General features: G+C 38.8%; 1 protein-coding gene and 2 long non-coding RNA genes across 4 annotated transcripts in view; 2 read left to right on the top strand and 1 right to left on the bottom strand.

The window, feature by feature from the left end:
* Positions 1 to 13,766, top strand: part of LOC131683235 (neurogenic locus notch homolog protein 1) — a 542,971-nt gene that overhangs the window by 386,426 nt on the left and 142,779 nt on the right. The window lies entirely within an intron of this gene.
* Positions 7,918 to 11,404, bottom strand: LOC131683237 (uncharacterized). 2 transcript variants are annotated; one of them, XR_009304444.1, is made up of 7 exons: positions 11,315 to 11,404; positions 10,478 to 11,255; positions 10,200 to 10,340; positions 9,802 to 10,127; positions 9,455 to 9,710; positions 8,178 to 9,146; positions 7,918 to 8,115 (listed from the first exon to the last, which is right to left on the bottom strand). It is a non-coding gene; the product is annotated as an uncharacterized LOC131683237 (long non-coding RNA). The 2 variants fall into 2 exon arrangements; XR_009304445.1 differs by lacking the exons at positions 10,478 to 11,255; positions 11,315 to 11,404 and adding an exon at positions 10,414 to 10,444.
* On the top strand, positions 11,822 to 13,197 carry LOC131683236 (uncharacterized). Its single transcript, XR_009304443.1, has 3 exons — positions 11,822 to 12,061; positions 12,112 to 12,451; positions 12,546 to 13,197. It is a non-coding gene; the product is annotated as an uncharacterized LOC131683236 (long non-coding RNA).

The raw sequence follows: 13,766 nt of genomic DNA, 5'->3' as shown, positions 1-13,766 counted from the left end.
TTTTATTATTATACATCACATGACAACTATATACAGGAAAATAAATCATTATTCGAGATCTAAAATTTTGAAAAAGAAAAAACAGCCACGGTAATATTGAACTGAAAAACCTATTTTAATCCACCTAGCGGTGCAATTGTGCCTTTCTCAATCATGAATCACGAGAATGTGTGCGTTGTTTATATTCATTAAAAACTTTTAAATGCAAATATTACATTTTATTATTATACATCACATGACAACTATATACAGGAAAATAAATCATTATTCGAGATCTAAAATTTTGAAAAAGAAAAAACAGCCACGGTAATATTGAACTGAAAAAAGGTCCCAAAAAGTCGATCTAAAAAAAAATAATTTCGAAATAACATAAAATCTCGACGTTTCATGCATTTTAAAGACGTTTGTCATCAAAAATACGAATTCGATTTCTGAAATTTCATGGGGTCCCCCCTTTGAAAAAAAAATTGAGTTCCGGCTTATATGGGAATTTCATATGTGACGTGACGATTTAGTCTATATTTCCATGCCCATATAAGCGATCCGTATGAAATTTTATACACATCTGTGGGGATATTATAGCTATCATTTGGAACTAAGTTTGTGAAAATCGGCCAAACCATTTCCGGGAAACTGATGTGAGTTCGTAAATTTTGAAAGATGGCCGCTTTTCCCGGGCACTTCCGGAACCGTCTATGGTGGTCAATGTAGTCAACGAAAGTTTGTTTGGCTGTTGGTGACCTAGAACAGCAAATTTAAGTTGTTTGAGAGACATTTTAGCGAAATTTTTACCTTTTTTGCTTTTATCGGAGTATCGGTTTGAATCACAATTTGCTATGTGATCGCACGCCACAGCCTGTAACTCCGGAACCGGAAGTCGGATCGGGATGAAATTTAATAGCCATTTACGGGGACGCAATACCTTTCATTTGAGACCAAGTTTAGTCGAATCGGTCTAGCCATCTTCGAGAAACCGATGTGACTGTTATTCTGAATTTAGATACTTCCGCCGGGGCTTCCGGAACCGATGATGGTGGCCAATGTGGCCAAATAGACTTTGAATGGATGTTAGTGACCTAATACTACAAATCGAAGCAGTTGTGGTCATATTTTGGAAAAATTTTCACCTTTATACATTCATTGCAGAATTTCTTAAAATCGACATTTTCTGCGTGTTCGTACTCATCACCCTGTAATTCCGGAACCGGAAGTCGGATCCATTAGAAATTCAATAGCAGCCTATGGGAACGTTGCACCTTTCATTTGGGACTAAGTTTTTAAAAATCGGTTCATCCATCTCTGAGAAAAGTGAGTGAGATTGTGTTCGCGTACACACACACAGACGCACATACACACACACATACATACACACACACATACATACACACACAGACATTTGCCGAACTCGACGAACTGAATCGAATGGTATATGTCACTCGGCCCTCCGGGCCTCCGTTAAAAAGTCGGTTTTCAGAGCAATTGCAATACCTTTCTATTGAGAAAGGCAAAAAGGTGCAAAATCGGCAAAGTCCCAAAAAGTCGATTTAAAAAAAAAAATTTCGTGATAACATAAAATCTCGACGTTTCATGCATTTTAAAGATGTTTGGCATCAAAAATACGAATTCGATTTCTGAAATTTCATGGGGTCCCCCCCTTGAAAAAATTTTTGAGTTCCGGCTTATATGGGAATTTTATGTGTGACCGGACCGTTCAGTCTATATTTTCGGAACCATACAAGCGGTCCGTGCGAAATTTTATACACATCTGTGGGGATAATATAGCTATCATTTGGGACTAAGTTTGTGAAAATCGGCCCAACCATTTCCGAGAAACTGATATGAGTTTGCTAGTTATGAAAGATGGCCGCTTTTCCCGGGCACTTCCGGAACCGTCTATGGTGGTCAATGTAGTCAACGAAAGTTTGTTTGGCCGTCGGTGACCTAGAATTGCAAAGTTAAGTTATTTGAGAGACATTTTAGCGAAATTTTTACCTTTTTTGCTTCCATCGGGGTATCGGTTTGAATGACAATTTGCTATGTGATCGCACGCCACAACCCGTAACTCCGGAACCGGAAGTCGGTTGGGGATAAAATTTAATAGCCATTTACGGGGACGCAACATCTTTCATTTGAGACTAAGTTTGGTTGATTCGGTCTAGCCACCTCCGAGAAACCGATGTGACTGTTAGTCTGAATTTGGATACTTCCGCCGGGGCTTCCGGAACCGATGATGGTGGCCAATGTGACCAAAGAGACTTTGAATGGCTGTTAATGACCTAGTACTACAAATCGAAGCAGTTGTGGTCACATTTTGGAAAAATTTTCACCATTATACATTCATTGCAGAATTTCTTAAAATAGACATTTTCTGCGTGATCGTACTCATCACCCTGTAATTCCGGAACCGGAAGTCGGATCCATTAGAAATTCAATAGCAGCCTATGGGAACGTTGCACCTTTCATTTGGGACTAAGTTTGTAAAAATCGGTTCATCCATCTCTGAGAAAAGTGAGTGAGATTGTGTTCGCGTACACACACACAGACGCACATACACACACACATACATACACACACACATACATACACACACACAGACATTTGCCGAACTCGACGAACTGAATCGAATGGTATATGTCACTCGGCCCTCCGGGCCTCCGTTAAAAAGTCGGTTTTCAGAGCAATTGCAATACCTTTCTATTGAGAAAGGCAAAAAGGTGCTAAATCGGCAAAGTCCCAAAAAGTCGATTTAAAAAAAAAAATTTCGAAATAACATAAAATCTCGACGTTTCATGCATTTTAAAGACGTTTGTCATCAAAAATACGAATTCGATTTCTGATTCCCTTTGAAAAAAAAAATGAGTTCCGGCTTATATGGGAATTTCATATGTGACGTGACGATTTAGTCTATATTTCCGGACCCATATAAGCGATCCGTATGAAATTTTATACACATCTGTGGGGATATTATAGCTATCATTTGGGACTAAGTTTGTGAAAATCGGCCAAATCATTTCCGGGAAACTGATGTGAGTTCGTAAATTTTGAAAGATGGCCGCTTTTCCCGGGCACTTCCGGAACCGTCTATGGTGGTCAATGTAGTCAACGAAAGTTTGTTTGGCTGTTGGTGACCTAGAACAGCAAATTTAAGTTGTTTGAGAGACATTTTAGCGAAACTTTTACCTTTTTTGCTTTCATCGGAGTATCGGTTTGAATCACAATTTGCTATGTGATCGCACGCCACAACCCGTAACTCCGGAACCGGAAGTCGGATCGGGATGAAATTAAATAGGCATTTACGGGGACGCAATACCTTTCATTTGAGACCAAGTTTAGTCGAATCGGTCTAGCCATCTCCGAGAAACCGATGTGACTGTTATTCTGAATTTAGATACTTCCGCCGGGGCTTCCGGAACCGATGATGGTGGCCAATGTAGCCAAATAGACTTTGAATGGATGTTAGTGACCTAATACTACAAATCGAAGCAGTTGTGGTCATATTTTGGAAAAATTTTCACCTTTATACATTCATTGCAGAATTTCTTAAAATCGACATTTTCTGCGTGTTCGTACTCATCACCCTGTAATTCCGGAACCGGAAGTCGGATCCATTAGAAATTCAATAGCAGCCTATGGGAACGTTGCACCTTTCATTTGGGACTAAGTTTTTAAAAATCGGTTCATCCATCTCTGAGAAAAGTGAGTGAGATTGTGTTCGCGTACACACACACACACACACACAGACGCACATACACACACATACATACACACACACATACATACACACACAGACATTTGCCGAACTCGACGAACTGAATCGAATGGTATATGTCACTCGGCCCTCCGGGCCTCCGTTAAAAAGTCGGTTTTCAGAGCAATTGCAATACCTTTCTATTGAGAAAGGCAAAACATTTTTAGCAAATGTTGAAAGTTATGCATTTTTTTGGTGAGCAGTTCTATGTTTCATAGACATTAAATCAATTTTAACTTCGCTTCCTATTAAATAAAGACCCTTATTACAGTATATCTCTACAAAAGCGAGCTCAATTTGAAAATAAATCTGAGGATTATGATTGATTACAGAACTCTGGAATTTTCTATTGGAATGTTTTCAGGCAGGAATTTGATATTGATGCAATTAGACAACTGTGATATCAAGACCAATAGATCAGTTACATATCAGGACCCCATTACGACAATTTATGAAAAGTCCTCATCATGTTTACAACAACAGGTTATCAATCTACGGATCAGATAATTGTTATTGTAATATTGAATTAAATCAGTCTGCATCAAAAAATTTTCAATTAGTTTTAATTTTAAAGTAGCAACCCCTCACTGCATACTCCCTCCGGGCCGGTATGATTGACGATTTTTAGAGTGATTGCATAACCTTTCTATATGAGACAGGCAAATTTTCAACTTCAATCCAACATTTTTTTTAGGTGTGGTGGTGGGGGGTGATTGTATGGTGTTAAACCCCAAAACCTTCTCTTGGCTACGCCGTTGCTTGGAGTTATTTATTTCGCTTTTCATTTTCCGATATGTTTCAGATCGATCCTATGGTTCCTATGGTTATAAGTTATTAAATTGCAGTCAGAAGGTTCGCACAAATGAACATTTTTACACTGATAAGTTATCAAGTTCCTTCCAGACAACTTGGAAGTGTTCGGTGATTATTTCTAGCGGTTGTAGATAGTAAAATGAAATACAAAATTCGTTTTATCGAAATAATGTTTAGCTTATTTCAATGGATTATTACTATATTGAACAATAAATAGGCGACAAAGAGTAATCAACAAACGACAAGCCATAACTTTTAAAGTATTCAAAATATATATTTAAAGTCTTCAGTAAAGTTATTCGCAAAAGTAAGAGCTACAAATTTGCTGAAGACATCATTTTGATATAATCACTTCCAAGAAAATTTGTGAAAATATCTCACTCATAGGGGGATTAATCAGCAAAAGCATAATACCAAAAGAAAGGGCATATTACCTCCATTAAATTCTCCGAAGATACTATTGACCTAAAATAAGCCGTTTTGGCGTTAATAATAAATTATATGTTTTTGTCATATTTCTAGCAATGTGAAATGATAAAAATCTTTCGTCCGCATTAAATGTTAAATATCTCTTTTGATATTAGTCCGATCTCAAAAATCTATAGCTTGTTCGAAAGGTGTTCGTTAAAGCTGTCTAAAAATATGTAAATTGTTAATCTTTATTGTCAATTTCGGCAGATAATGTAAAAAAACTGCAAAAAACGCCATTTTTACACATTCAAACATTCGTATCTTGGAAACTAAACATCAGAATCAAAAACAAATTAATAGCGTTCATACTGTTTTTTAGTTCTTTCATTTAAGATTGGTTTGGATAAGATCGGTTCGGCCATTGCTGAGAAACACGAATGAGAATTTGTCCGTTACACACACACACACACACACACACACACACACACACACACACACACACACAGAGAGAGAGAGAGAGAGAGAGAGAGAGAGAGAGAGAGAGAGAGAGAGAGAGAGAGAGAGAGAGAGAGAGAGAGAGAGAGAGAGGGAGAGAGAGAGAGAGAGAGAGAGAGAGAGAGAGAGAGAGAGAGAGAGAGAGAGAGAGGAGAGAGAGAGAGAGAGAGAGAGAGAGAGAGAGAGAGAGAGAGAGAGAGAGAGAGAGAGAGAGAGACATTGTCCCAAGTCATCGAGCTGAGTCGATTGGTACATAAGACTCGGCCCTCCGAGCCTCGGAAAAAATCTTGAAAGTTTGAGCGAATTCTATGCATTTCTTTTATAAGAAATGTAAAAGATATGTTTGAGTAACATAGGTTTCAATACAGTTTGTTCCAGAATTGATTATATATTTCACCTTTGAAACTCTGTAAAAAGTCTATCTTTCGTCTTCAAAACTCAATATTTTGAGACGACTCTAATCAACTTGTTTACACACAGAGAAAAACGTTAAATCATGAAAAATCGAAAACAGAATTTTGAGGTTTTGTCCGGCTAGGCGACACTGTGCGCAGAAGTGCTCTTTTCTCATAGGCCTAACGTTGGTCTATCTTTAAAAAATCATGCTGGATATCTCAAAAATATTCAGTAAAATTTGCGTCTTTACCAAAATTTAGACGCATTTGTTCCCGACGTTAGATCGCTGGACTAGACTGAACAATTCTAGAGATATTGTCAATTAAAATTTCGAGGTTTTCATAGATAATGTGGATTACATTGCACAGAGATCATCCATATCACATGCTTCAAGAACTAAAAAATTACTTTTCATTCATTGTAATATAATTTTAAGAAATTTTTTCACACTACTCATGATGTCTTCAGCAAATTTGTAGCTCTTACTTTAGAAGCATTTATGGAGTACTAAAACAATTCATTAATAAACACAATTTGGATTTGGAATTGAGTTTGGGCACACAGTCCCTAAATGGGGTGAACAACACTTCTCTTTCTTTTTTCGCTGCAGAGCAAATCTACGGATTTGAAGCAGCGACAATCTGGCATCGCTGCGTACACGTTTGAATCAGTTTTTGTTCTTAAGCTTAGTATGCACCTCTTGCGAAATGAGGTCGCGAAATATTTTTCCTTCTTCCGTGCGGAATTTTGACATTTGCTCGCGAAAACTAGTCTGTGTGTTTGCTGTTAGATGTCGCTTTTGATAACTGGAAAACGACATCAGCTGTTGTTTGTTTATTTCTTTTTTATATTTCTGTTGTCATTGAAATGTTTTAAATAATGCATTTTATTAATTCATCACGGATGTGTATGAAATCGGTAACAATTGTAAACCTATTTGCCATTCATGAAGCTCTCAGGGAAGTGACGTACTCAGCGTGAATCATATTTCGAGCATGATTAATCATAATGCTTATTTGTGACGGTTCCGGATGTCTCGGGGAAGTTCAGTCTGACCAATTTAGACAGCACAATTCCTGCAATTGGAAATTTAAATCATTGGCTGGCCATTTTCTATCTAAATTGGCTGCTTCTACCGGTTCCAGAAGACCCAGGGAAATGATCGAAATTCGCTCAAACCAAATCTATTGTAATTGTCCGAATCGTAACTCTTAATCGGCGTTTGACCATTAAGAAGCAAATCTGATTGCCTTGGCCGCCTTTACCGCTTTCACAAGTCTCGGGGAAACTACCTTTCGAAACACGCTTCGGAATCCGGAAATATAACGCAAATATAACAACCGACTCCGACTCAATCGGTTTCAGGTCGAACCAAACCCTAGGCTTTAAACTTTGGCTGACGTTAAAAATCGATTATGATAACAATGGCTACTACTAAATGTTCTGGAAGTCTCAGGGAATGCTACCAATAATCAGTACGGATACAAACCTATTTTTGGTATAACAATTGTGAGAATCGTAGTTCAAATTTATTGCCATAAGTAATTCGTGGTAATTCTTATTGCATGAAACACTAGAGAGGTTTAAGGAATTGCGCATATTGCTACTACTTGCATTACTGCCACAAGAAGCATAATTGTCCCATGTGTGAATTAACTGAATTCTAATTTGATGGTCAGATTGACCCTGTATGTAAATTATGGAAAAGATGTTATAACCCTTTTACAATCAGTCATAATACAATAATACGTTATAATCCATTTAAAACGAGTGTATTGCTAGTTAGGCACTTTTCAATCAGTTAGGTCCTTTCATAATCAGTTCGGTCATAAAAATCAATTAGGCCCTTTTATTAATTGTTGTAAAATCGCTATCAAAATTCTTCATGATCAAATGTTGCGTTATGTACGTGCTCGGGTAGATATTTGTTAATGGAAAACATGAAATTTCAATTTGTTACATTTTGCAGTTAGGCCCTTTTCAAATGTTTGGATAGAACTGGGTAGAGATAAATTGTAATTGTAATTTTAATTGTAAATTTATTACCCTGTTGGTTACATATGTCAGGTCAAGGAAGAAAAAAAAATAATAAAATTATAAATTCAGAATCATAACAAGTATGACCCAAAAAGCTCCTATGCCTATCACCAGTAGCTGGTCTTTTTCCGGAAGTGTTTCGCAATCGGCTCGTCCCTGCTAATCCATCGGCAGGTCGAAGTTGATGACAATGGTCACCTGTGCAACATCGATACCTAAGGCGGAAGAATCTCTCCGTAACCTGGTGCTGCAGCCAGAATCAAGTGGTGGAACTTACCCCTAGACAAAACGTTCGTTGCAATCAATACCTTCTCTAGTCCGGCTCAGGATCGATCCAGAACGGCCAACCGTTGCTCCGCCGTTAGATCACCGGACAGTACCGCTACTGAGTGATTATCCTGGTCCAACCGGCCGTTTTGCGTGCCTGTTTCGATCGATTAACAATGCCGAAAATAAGTTTACTTGGAGTTTGCAACTGTCCTATACATCATATGACAGAAAATGATCGCTTGTCCGACGGTAATCACACCGTACATGTTTGAAATTGCTTGATATTTCTCGTCCTGGTTGCGGCATTTGACGTAGTAGTGTTTGGTGTTATCGAGTGATTTTTACTCCCGCACTAGAAGAATCATGATCGGATTGGTTACGATGTACTGGGCGAATCCCATCACCTCCCGCTCGTACGTGGCTAAAAAGAACAGCGATCATAACGCCCGCCTCATCCGGTACAAAAATTGCAATCTTCTTAAGGTCGAACGCCCGGCTGTTCCGATGATGATATGATTAGTCAGCTTCGCCCCTTTGACGATCTTCTCACCGCGAACGGTTTAACCAAGTTCGATTTCCGCACAAAACTTTGCCGTTTTGCAGCTACTTTCCCCTTCTGAATTGCCAGTTCATACGTGGGGAAAGGCAAATCACCTGCGGATAGTTTTTCAACGGATCGACTCGATTGAGCATTGCCAGCACGAAGGCGGTGGTTTTTCTTGTTCCCGACCAACTCTGGGCGATTATGTTCTGTGGCGGATCGGCCAACAGAGTAGGTTGAGCCGTCTTCTGAATCTTGGAAGGAGCGTTGAAACCCATAGCATAGACTCCCTGAAGCAGTTCCGAATTCATGTGCAAAGCTTCGAAAGTTTTAACCAAGTATAGCGGCGAAGAAGGATCCTTCACCCCCAGATCCAGCTTTGATTCTACTAGACCTTTGCGAATAAGTTTAATTAGCAAACTTGCATCCGCCGGGCTAAAAGATGAATCATGGATAATTTTAAAGCTGATATTAAATATTTCTGGAGAAAAATTTGAATAGGACGTAAGTAACAATGAGATTCTTTTTGGTGTGTTTCTCTTCTGTTAATTACTCGGTCGTTTCAATATTTAGTACTCAACTCTTTGCCTAATATTCTAGTAAAAACTATCGGCTTTTGATATGTACTGGAAAATTAGTGTAAAGTGTTATAAAGACGTAATAATCGAAACAGAAAGTAAACAGAGAGAGGCTCTCAATGTTACTTATGTCCTAATCAAAATTTTCTCCAGATTTCGACTTACTTGAATGCCTCTGCATCTTCCGTGGAGGAAGCTGTTTCTCCATTTTCGCTAGCAGTTTTTTTTTCTTCAGGAGCTGCTAAAGTCTTAATTTCTGTAGCTACCGAAAACAAAACTGCAGGTGCAGCCGTTTCTACGGGAGTAATTTGATCGCTGGTTGTACTGGCGGTGAACTAGAAGGTTTTTCCGCATTCTCTTTCTTTGGGCTGTCAGCCGCCGGCTCTGGTTCCTTATCCTTAGGGATACTCAGATCCATAACCTATTTGCATTGAAAAGAAAAATTCAAAACCTATGGAAAAATTATCGCTCCAAAAATAGGTTAGTTGGTTATGACAAAAAAAAACACTTACCGAGTGCAGAAATTTCCTGATCCTCCCTCCGCCTTTTTGACCCAGTTATCGGCAGCACTTGCCATCGTTTCGACCGGGTATTAAAATTCAAAAGCTACAATATATGGAAAAAGGTCCTAAACAGCACGGATACTGTCACTCCGGTGGTTTATTCCTTGCAATTGGCTGAACTTTTGCCCAGAGCGACCTTGCGGAAAAAACGCCTTCTTTTGTCTGCTCACTTCGCTGCCATGAAACCGATGATGAGCGCTTTTTTCCAAACGAGTCACACGGTTGGCCCGATTGAATATGTCGTGCGTGTAGAGTATGCTTCCATTATGTTTGTTCTGTAAATTGACAAGGACATCTAAATATGCAAAGGAATGCTTGGAGGAGAGAAGCTACTGTTAAACACATACCGAAAGAGAAAGTCCTTTCCGAGGATCTTGATGTTGTATTTACTGTTGGCCCATTATCGCCGTGTTCTGCTGCTGGGTGGTTACCATGGCATTATGTTGCTGGTGTTCGGTGATGTGTATCCGCTATGGTTGCTGTTCGATCTGAAAAAAATTATGATGAAAAATATCCGTGAATGAGTGAACGCGAGCTGTTGAAAGAAGAATAGGGTATTACATTACAATGTACTGAACACGGTACTGATCCTTCGAAACTAAAAAAGGTAGTAAAAATGACTCACCTTGCTGCACCAACTGAATAAAAAAGTCCTCCTGCGCGCGGCGTGGTACAGTACAGTATGCTGCTGCTACTGTGTTTGAAGGTGCTGTTGATGTATCTTTTTTTTGCGGTTGACCAATGGTCTTCTACATTTGGCCCTCATTGGCTTGGATCGATTGCACTAGTTGCGGTTGCTGGCCAGGTTCTACCGTCAGTTGAACGTTGTTGCTACCGATCTGTCGGATGATGGTCATGGTCTAGGGAAAATCTTAATTTTCTGATGTTGCTGGCGATAAGCACTGGAATTGTGGTTGCTAGCTGCTGCTGGGATGGAATTACGAGCACTGTGGAGGCAGCGATCTTTTCATGCAAGCAACTGGTAGGAGCCAAGGCAGTAATATGACGTTTGTGTTTGACTCTGATTTCTCTACATCAGGAAGGTAACCGCTGGTAAGAATAGTGGCAGGCAAGTTTTACGACAGAATGTGCCGATAAAGTGTGTCCGTTGGGTCCATTATTCGTAAAAAAAGCTCTTGTTGCTTTGTTGGTTCTGAGCTGTAATTGCTGTGGTTCTTTTTTGAGAGATTGTTGGCAGCTGCTGGATTTGGAGTTGTTGGTACTGCTACGGTTGTATCGATTTAATGTTGGTTGGCTGATTGCCAGATCCAGGATGTTGAGTCAAGTTGAGCTGATTTGTAGCATCTGGTTGTTGTTGATGAAAACTTATCAAGTAGATAGATGGCTGCTGCTTCTGCTGCTGACGAAAAATGCTGCTCTTGTGGCTGCTTTGTTCGGGTGTGCTGTAAATAATAATAATTACTAGAAACAATCACAATTCCAATAATATTTTAAAACTTACCATTCAAATTCAAAATATTGATTCTCAAAACTACAAAATTTTGACAGGTCGCGATGAAAAAAAATACAAAAAATTCTAATCTTGTGTTTTTTTATATTTTTTCATTGCAACCTGTCAAAATTTCGCGAGCCTCCGTGCGAAATAATACCATTGACCATTATTTCGCAAGGAAAAAGTTTGCCTTGGTGACAGCGCATAGAAAGCAGCGCTATCTCGCGGAAGTATTATGAAACTTATCGTTTGTCGAACCGTGTCTCGGCTAACTGCATTTTTCGTTATCGTTTTCGCGAGAGCTGCGTACCGCTTACGAAATGGAAACGAAATTTTTTTTCGCGAGCATTTCGCGACGTTTTTTATACATAGGTTTTGTATAGGAAATTTCATTTCGCAAGAGGTGCATACTTAGCTTTAAGCTTAGTATGCACCTCTTGCGAAATGAGCTTGCGGAAAAATTCTCCTTATTCCGCATGGAATTTTGACATTTGTTCACGAAAACTTGACAACCAAGTTTCAGTGCGTTTGCCATCAGATGTCGCTTCTGACTGTTGAAAAGAGATCAGCTGTTATTTGTTTATATTTTTGCTGAAAATAAAATTATTGATCATTTCCAAAAAGCAAAATATATTTTCATAATGTAATGTTTTTTACTCTAATTTTTTGAGCCGAGGTGTAAATTATACAACTAGACAATTTGTGTAGACCCTAAAAGTCCAGTGAAAAGTGACTACCTCTCAGTATGAAGTGCAAGTATGGTAACCAATAGCGTTTTCATTCCACTCCTAACGGGTATTTTCCAGATGATAGGTGCAGATTTCTATGGAAAAACAGCTTCCGCCAATGTTCATGTGGTACAGCGGTCCGAATACGGAAGCACTTATACCAGTGAGAAGGTTGTTGAGTAGCACAATTTAAACTTCTACAAGAAAGTCTCGTTAGGTGGTTGTAGTTGTTGGTTACAACCAAGTCATCTTCAAGTTAACAAGACTATTCAATTCTGCGGAGCACCGAAGGGATCGATCACAATAAATAGAACGATCCCTTTCAAGGTTCAATTCAACCAAAAGCAGCTACGTTTAGCGTCAACGCTTACTAGCAGCTAATATTAAAAAAGACTGCAGAGCCCAGAACAACCGTAAGGTATGCGAAAAGATTTACCGATTTTGTTGCATGATAAAATGTATCTAACAAGATTTGAAGCTTCATGAATACTAAGCTAATTTTCAAATTTCAGATCACCTACAAAATCGATACCCGTGCGCCTTGTTTTTTTGTAAGTGTATTTCTTCAAGCTGACGCTACCGCCGACATCAACTAAGCCACTGTAATCACACTCTACAAAGTCATCCACGCACTCGTCAAGATTAACCTGAACATATATTGCGAACTTTGGTTCCAAATCGCACCAAGTATAGTTATCGGGGGCGGCGCTAAAAGCGTGAAGCACCTTTAGCTATAAACAAGTTCTTTCAATACCGACTGTCAGTATTAGTCTACACTACTTTCTATTTATTTTAGGTCTTTCAATTCAATTGATTCTCGCTACCAAAACTATTTGGAAAAATGAGTGTAAGGCTTGTCCACTCCTTTGTATTGGTCATACTTTTGCAATAACGGGAATCAAATTAATAATAAATGCGTCATAAGATCCGACAAATTTGTCTAAGTCCGTCAGTCCGAGTTTATTCTTGTTACAGTATCTGAAATACTGCGTCATAACGTCCGGAATCTCATGACGCACACTGACATTGAAATGTTATGACACAGAGGTAATGCTTAGTATTCTGGTTCATACTAAAACTAAAAAGCAATATTACTAAAAAATACTGAACGATTTTCGTTGAGATCTCGGTTGAGAAATTACTGTCATGTGATTTCTCTGAACACTGGAGGGAACTTCGTGGATTGAGAAAATGCACGAACAAACTCGCTACTGGGATCAATGTGAGGATCTGTAAAAAAACTCGCGAATCAGTCCGTTAAGCAAGCCGGGATGTTAGTGTACTTATCTCATTTGTTGTAATATTGAGGTGATCCAGAAGATTAAGGTTGAACAGAGAAAGCGCAAAAATCGAAAACGCAGTACTGTAACAACATTCTACATAAGCTGATTGATTTTTATGAAGATCTAACACACGGTGTGGAAAAAACTGTTTTTTTCGTTTTCGATTTTTGACCATTCTCTGTCCAACCTTAATAATTTAAAATTTGCAAAAGCATGCGGCGCATGGATGGATTCGGAGTGGGACAGCCCTGATAACTATCTTATCATTCAAGAGCCTAACGACCTGTTCAGGGTCATCCAAACAATATGTGGAATAGCTGGACTATATGGGTTAAAATTGGCGTATAATATTTTTATTAGGGAGGACAGCTTAGCGAGCGTGTTCAAAATAAATGCAGAAAGTGTAGCAGATGAAAAAAAAATTAATTTAGATTTCAACTTTCCAACTTT

Source organism: Topomyia yanbarensis, chromosome 2 (genome assembly GCF_030247195.1).
Source record: "Topomyia yanbarensis strain Yona2022 chromosome 2, ASM3024719v1, whole genome shotgun sequence".
Lineage (NCBI taxonomy): Eukaryota > Metazoa > Arthropoda > Insecta > Diptera > Culicidae > Topomyia > Topomyia yanbarensis.
The sequence above is the reverse complement of the archived record's forward strand: the minus strand, read 5'-3'. Positions and strand labels throughout refer to the sequence as shown.